Source organism: Lipotes vexillifer, unplaced genomic scaffold (genome assembly GCF_000442215.2).
Source record: "Lipotes vexillifer unplaced genomic scaffold, Lipotes_vexillifer_v1.1 scaffold86, whole genome shotgun sequence".
In the NCBI taxonomy this organism is placed as follows: domain Eukaryota; kingdom Metazoa; phylum Chordata; class Mammalia; order Artiodactyla; family Lipotidae; genus Lipotes; species Lipotes vexillifer.
The window spans coordinates 3436849-3444746 of NW_006785406.1; the positions used below are offsets into that span (position 1 = coordinate 3436849).

At 37.0% G+C, this 7898-nt stretch overlaps 1 protein-coding gene across 1 annotated transcript in view; it reads left to right on the forward strand.

Moving 5' to 3' along the window:
* The window catches only part of RYK (receptor like tyrosine kinase), a 96050-nt gene that overhangs the window by 24231 nt on the left and 63921 nt on the right, over positions 1-7898 (forward strand). The window contains exon 3 of the mRNA XM_007457555.1: positions 5829-5950. The gene's annotated coding sequence lies outside the window, so the exon portion shown is untranslated. The remainder of the gene's footprint in view (positions 1-5828; positions 5951-7898) is intronic.

Genomic DNA, 7898 nt, shown 5'->3' on the forward strand with positions numbered 1-7898 from the left:
TCCCCTTGCCTGGGAAAATTCAAATGTAAACTGACACAATTTCTGTGTTTTACTGGTATTGTTATTTTATTTACTAACCACTTATAAGCTAATTGGTGTTCAGGAACCTGTCTTATGACAGAACAGACTGTATTTGCTAATTTGATAGGTGAAAATTTGAACCTAATTTGAACCATTAAATTTGAACCATTAAAATGGCTTCTTTGAAGAAATTCAAACCCTTCCAAACTAGGAATAACTACCTGAGTTAATAAAGAATGGCTATTTCAGGGCTCCCCTGGTGGCGCAGTGGTTGAGAGTCCCCCTGCCGATGCAGGAGACATGTGTTCGTGTCCCGGTCCGGGAAGATCCCACATGCAGCGAAGCGGCTGGGCCTGTGAACCATGGCCGCTGGGCCTGCGCTTCCGGAGCCTGTGCTCCGCAACGGGAGAGGCCGCATACCGCAAAAAAAAAAAAAAAAAAAAAGAATGGCTATTTCAAAATAAATGCTTTCAAAATCTAGTCAGGAAACAGCAACTCTGTTTAACAGTTGTATTACAGTTTCAATACCTCAATCTAGGGTAGTGAATTTAAAATTTTCAGTTTATTTTGGTGGTCATTAAGATATGGATCACAGGGCTCCAAACTTTCAACAGCTTATGTATATTACTTTATTTGTTGAGCATAGGAGTCATGGTTTTGTAGTGACTCATTTGTGGGAATGACTTCATTCAGGATTATGCAGCATTCAGTTATAGCACCAGAGAAGACAAGGAGTAGGGGTGTCAAGTTCAAGATTGGCTGTTTTCAGGGTAGGGTATGCATATCTTGATATAGGCTGTGGGAGAAAGTTGAGGGTACTGGTAAGGAAGTAATTGCAGTAATTGGCGTTGAGGCCAGTAAGAAGAAAATAAGGAAATAATTGCTATAATCAAATGGGAGAAACAAGAGGATTATGGACACTGGCGATATTATGAGCCCACAGAACAGCTGTTGTAACAATAAAGGGAAGGAGCTGAGGAGCTGCTAACTATTGAGATAATTACAGTTTAATATTTTGGAGGTAGAGCAATTTATATATTGTCACTGTCCATAGAAATGGGTTGCTTTGGTATGGATGAAGGTTGTTGGAGTTGAGGAATAAAAGGATCATTGAAGGTTGGGTTGAGAGTGGGTTGATCTCAGGTACATTGGGAGTCTGCCATAGTAAGTCACAGGATAAGGGTGTGTAGAAATTTCATAAACTGGTTCCAGAATCCTCAGTGAATGAGGTAGCTAAGATACTGGGAAGGAGCTTAATGTGGAGTTGAATTTACAGAACTCCTAGATGTTCTTGACACTTTGAACTGTGTCTGGAAAATTTAAATATTTACACATCGTTGTTATTACCAGTAATAACCTTATAACTGTTATTTATTAGGAACAGAATTCATTTCCCTGTGAATGATGTTTGAAATTTAAATTTGGAAGTTGTTGATCACTTAAGATTAATTCTTTTTTTCTGAAACTTTTTATGTTGGTGATAGTAACATTCTGTGGTATGCAAACTTTTTAAGACTGGAAAAGAGAGGTAAAAACCTGTTGACTCTTTAAAAAAATTTAGGTAAACTTTACATACAATGAAACATGCAGATACAGTTGGTCGAGTTTTGAAAAATGCATACACCTATGTAACCACCCCCCCCAATTAGATGCAGAACATTTCCATCACCCCAGGAGGTTCCCTTAGTAATCAGTTCACAAATCTCCCTCCCAACCCCCTCCCAAGCAACCACACTAATCTGATTTCTGTCACCACAGATTAATTTTGCCTGCTCTAGAACGTTATATAAATGGAATGATATAGGATATACTCTATGTACAACTATCCTTATACCAATACCACACTGTCTTGATTACTCTAGTTCTTCATCCTGTTGTAAAATAGGATAACTGGAATCCTTACATTACCTATGAGGTAGTGTGAGTCTTACAACGTTGTCTTTTTCTTTTCTTTTCTTCAAGATTATTTTGGCATTTAAATTTCATTTTAGAGTTAATTTGTTTCTTCAGAAAATCTGTTAGGATTTTGATTAGGATTACTTTAAAGCTATAGATCAATTTAAGAAACTTGACATCTTAACAGTGTTGAGGCTTGTCTAAGAGAATGGTATCTCTCCACTTACTTAGGTCATCTCTAATTTTTCTTAGTCATGTTCTGTAGTTTCCAAGTAAAGAGGTCTTATCTTTAGTTAGAATTATTTCTAGATACTGTTTTCTTTTGTGTTATGATATTGATTTTTAAATTTTATTTTCCAATTGTTGCTAGTATATAGAGATACAAGTAATATTTTGAATATTGGCCTTGTATTCTGGGGCTTTGCTAAATTCATGAATTGGTTTTAGTAGTATTTTATTAATAATAGATTTCATAGTGTTTTCTCTGCACATGTAATCCTGTCATCTGTGAATAATGAGCTATAGTTCATCCTCTCTAACTTTTATACTTTTTGTCTTGTAAATTGGCTATGACCTCCAGCGCAAGGTTGAATAGAAGTGTTGGAAGTGGACATCCTTGTCTTGTTTCTGATCTTAGAAATAAGAATTTAAATTCACCATTGAGTATGATGTTAGCTATAGTGTTTTTGTAGATACTCTTTACCAGACTGAGAAGGTTTACTTCTCTTCCTAGTTTGCCCAGTTTTTTAAATCATTATTAGGCTTTGAATTTTACCAAATGCATTTTCTGCATCTATTGAGATGATCTGGGTTTTTGCCTTTTATTCATTAATGTGTTTAATTATATTGACTTTTAAAGGTTTACCTTTTATAAACACTTGGTCATGATATATTAACCTTTTTCTATATTGCTGGACTCAGTTTGCTAATGTTTGATAGAGAATGTGTCTATGTTCACAAGGGAAGTCAGTCTAATTTTCTTACAATGTTTTAGTCAGGTTTTAATATCAGTCTAACATAAAATGAGTTAGGAAGTTCTTTCTTTGACTATTTTCTGAAAGAGTTTGTGCAAGATTGGTATTATATCTTCCTTAAATATTTTGGTAGAATTCATCTGGACCTGGAGCTTTGAGGGAAGATTTTTAATTATTTGGATTTTTAATTTCTTCTTGTCAGTTTTGGTAAATTCAAGGATTTTTTTACCTTATCTAAATTACTGAATTGTCATTAGGTTGTTCATAATATTCTTTTTTTTAACATCTATAGGACTTGTAGTAACATTCCTAAATATTGTTAGTCTATGTCTCCTTTTTTTCTTATTTATTTATCTATCTATCTATTTATTTATTTATTTATGGCTGTGTCAGGTCTCAGTTGTGGCATGCGGGATCCTTTGTTGCGGTGCACAGCCTCTTCGTTGTGGTGTGCCGGCTTCTCTCTAGTTGTGGCTCATGGACTCCAGAGCACGTGGGCTCTGCAGTTGGGGAACGTGGGCTCTGTAGTTGTGGCGCGCGGGCTTAGTTACCGTGCAGCGTGTGGGATCTTAGTTCCCCAGCCAGGGATCAAACCCGAGTCTCCTGCATTGGAAGTCCGCGTCGTACTCTTAACCACTGGACCACCAGGGAAGTCCCTACTAATCTTTTCAAGTAATCATCTTTTGACTTTATCCTTATGGTTAATTTCTATATTGTGGTATTTGATCAGAGAAGGTAGCCTGCATTATTTCAAGTTAGAATCCATTTTGTAAAATGTGTAATGGGTCTAATTCATGATTAACCTCCCTTGTTTCATGTCCCATAATTACACTGTTCAAATTATATGTCCACACTAAATTTTTATCTGTTTTGATCTTTTGTTTTCTGAAGGATGTTAGTTTCCAACTATGATTGTGGATTTATTTCTTCTTGATTTTTTTTTTTTTGGCTTTCTATATTTGAAGCTCGTTTGTTAGTTGTACTACTGTATCTTATGTTTTTATGAATATGAACTTTTTCTTACTAATAAATTCATATTAATGAATTTATTAATATAAAGTCTTTCTACCTTAAGTTCTCATTTGTCTCATGTCAGTACTGCCATATTTACTTCTTTGTTTTTCTCCCCCTTTTAACCTGGCATATATTTTAAAATTTTGTTCTAGGTATTGTATATCTCTTATGAACAGCATCAATCTAGACTAGAGTAAAAAAACATTTTTAAAAAAAAGCAAAATTTAAGCTATTTACAGTTAGTGTGTTTGCTGATGGCCTTCGTTGTTCCCAGCTTTCTTGTTGCATTTCCCTCCTACCTCTCTCCCGCCTTCTTACTTTCTTTCCCCTACCCTCCTTTCTCCAGCCCCACCAGTCCTCCCTCCCCAATTGTTTGCTAGCACTTCCTGTTCTGCTGGCAGGGAGAGCCTTTTGCAGAAGACCTCTAACTTTCTCTCATTGCATTTGGTTTCCTCTATAGGATCAATAAAGCAGCGCTGCTCAACCATTGCAGCAACTTTCCCCTATGTAAGCCTCAAATCTCATTTCTGAATTAATGATTGTATTAGATTCAGTTCAGAAATGAGAAAACTAATTTTACAGGAGAAATGCCTATAGCAGAGTTATTCATTTCTATATCTGTATCTTAGGAGGTGTGAGAGCCTCACCTTGACCTCTTTGCATACCACAAGGTGTTTTAGACTCATGGTATAAGGCTCAGTAAGTATGAAATTTACATTTCAGTTGGCCTCCCCTGTACCTTTTTCCCTCCTATGTGTGGAATATGTGTCATGAATTACTAGAGGGACACCTGGTCACAACTTTAAATAACAGTGAATCAATTGAGAGAACTTACTCCCTGCTTTCATTCTTTCAGTTCTTTTGGGTTATCATAGAGAAAACCTCTGATTCTTTACCTCTCTCAAACACTTGCTATTATCCCCTTCCTCCCTTTTTGTAAACAATGAGCTGGGCTCAGGCTCACTGCCTTGGTGTAGGCCACAGTATTTAGCATTTAGTAATGTTTTGTTTTCCTTTTAATTGATTTATTATTATTATTATTATTATTTTGGTTACCTTGTATTTTTTCACAATAATTACTGGTTTTCCACTCAAGATGGTGATTAAATTTTGCCTTTAAAATTTTTATTTTAAGAAGGGGTATCACAAAATTGAGAAATGTGATGTGTGTTTGAGGTTGGATGTGACCTTGGGCAAGTAAGTGGTGGTATGGCAATGAGTGAGATTTGAAATCTCCAACATTTCGCGGGCATCTTGATTATTTCTCTTTTTATATGCAGTTCTAACTTGTCTAACAAGTGTTTACTGAGCATCTGCTTTGTGCAGAGGACTGTCCCAAGAATACGAGAAGTATGGTGTTCTCCACCTTGTAGTTCAGATTGGGAAGAGGACGTGTGTCTGTGTGGCAGTGTTGTGAGTGTACCTTGGTAACATGCCGTCCAAGCAGCCAGTGCGTTGTACTGACAGAAGCCGAGGTCATCTCTGGCTGGGGTCTTGAGGCCTTGGTTCACACTAATATTTTCACCCAGGTGCCCATCTCTCTTCCTAAATCCTCATCAGTTTTGTGGGGTTAAGGGGCGTTTGTTTGTAGGCATTTCTCTGAGAAGGTCTGTTTCCAAAAGGAAGTGTATCACATTGGTGGTTCTCGGAAGACAGCGTGGCTCCCAGAGTTGTGGCTCCAGCACCCCTGTGCTTAGCTGGAGGATCACTTAATTGTCCTGAGTCTCAGTTTCTTAATCCTTGTTGGCGATGATGAAATCCTGTGTTCTTCCTACTTTGTAAGGCAACACATGTGGGATATGTTTGTGATGTGCATTTGTACATCAGTGTTATTTTTATAATAATCAGTATTTGAAATACTGATGGTTAATACTTTTGAGGGTATTATGGGCGTTTAATTTTTTTTCCCTATTTTTTTTCTAGGTCTTGATGCAGAACTTTATTATGTGAGAAATGATCTTATTAGTCACTACGCCCTATCCTTTAACCTGTTAGTACCCAGCGAGACAAATTTCCTGCACTTCACTTGGCATGCAAAGTCCAAGGTAAGAGAGCGATCAACCAAAGATGCCAAGACAGGACCACCCAGGCCCAGAGGCTGAGGCAAGGACTGTATCTGAGGAATGGGCTGCCAACCACACAAGGGGGTCAGTGGGTGGTGGGCTGTAGCAGTACTGGATCTTTTCAGATTTCTATTTTAAATCTTGAGCCTAGTCCTCTAGACTTTCTCAAATCCTTGAAAATGAAGGTAGTCATCATTTATGTGACTAGCTTATGGCAAACACTTAACATCTTTTCAAGCTTTTCAAATAGGGATGTAGCTCTAGCTTGAAGAGGGGACAGCTGGACCTGTTAATGACTATGCTGTTACTGTTATGATGAAGTGATATGAGTGAGGGGTGGGGGAATTTGTAAGTTAGGTGTTTCAGACATGTTTGAGGTATTGGATATAGTTCTCCCATTTATGGAGAAATGTAAAAGTCAGGTACAGCAGATGTAAGCACCTGTGTGTAACTATGACAAACCTCTTGCCTGGTTTGCTTGTTGCTGAATTCTTCACATTTCTTCTGACTGTCTGGGCTCCTCTAACATGATAAGTTTTCTGTTAGGTCAGAGAGTGAGAGGCTGAATGTAGAACCCACCTCCCCCGATCAACTTCAGTTTCTTTTGGCAGCATTATATATAAGCTTCTGAGTAGGGTTTTATTTGGGAGATAAAAATAGTTTTTGCTACTAAAAACAAATAAGAATACCTACTGTACAGTTTATTTTAAAATTATTATAAAGTGGTATTTGTCCTTATGTTTGTTGCAGGTCATTTAAGTTTGATCACTTTAATATAGATCTTTTTTTGTCTACTTAGAAAACAATAATGGTTATTGGGAAAATTCAAATATTATAGAATTGTTTTAAGAACTGTTAAGACTTTGTACCTTTGTACCAAGAAGTAATCATTGTTTATAATTTGGTATACTTCAAAGCTCATTTCTTTTTCCTTTTTAAACAAAAAGGGGATTTTCTAACACATGTGTTGTACAGTGTTTCCCCCCTACCTGATACTATGTCTTGGCATCTTTCCATTTCTCTACTTTCAGATTTAACTCAGTCTCTTTAATGGCTTTATAATATGATATCATATGGATGTATGATGTATTGTTATTTGTTAAGTGCCTCATTGATGCATGGATTTTTTTTTTTTTTTTTTTTTTTTCGTACGTGGGCCTCTCACTGTTGTGGCCTCTCCCATTGCGGAGCACAGGCTCCGGATGCACGGGCTCAGCGGCCATGGCTCATGGGCCCAGCTGCTCCGCGGCATGTGGGATCTTCCCGGACCGGGGCACGAACCCGTGTCCCCTGCATCGGTAGGCAGACTCTCAACCACTGCGCCACCAGGGAAGCCCGATGCATGGATTTTTAATAGCATTTTACTGTTCCAAACAATGTTTCCTTTCACTATTACAAATAGTTTCTTCACTTCAGTTGGCAGGCAAAATCCATGGTAAAAACAATTGGTAGTTCATCTTTTGTTGCTGTTTCTAACTTTATTATTGATGAATATAGAAACAAAAAATATGTATGTGTGTGAATGTTTATGAGTATGTATGTATACATACATTAAGAACATCTTAATTTGTTAAGAAATTTTTGTGTACTTTTGGCATTATTTCTGAGTAGTACATTGTGACCAGGAAGTGAAATGACTGGGTCAGAGACTGTGCATGATTAAAATTTTGATTGATATCACCAAATTCGTTCTCCCTTCCCTCTCTCAAGATGGTACCAATAAGCCAACATTCCTTACAAAGTGAATAAGAGTGCTTCTTTCAGTTCACCATTTAATGCTAAATATTTTAAGTATATTTGTTTGCCAGTCAGATAAGTAAAAATGATTATATAAATATGCATATATCCACATTATTATATATACTCACATGCACATTAGAGAAACGTACACACATACACATACATGCATTAAAACGTAGCTGCAGGAATG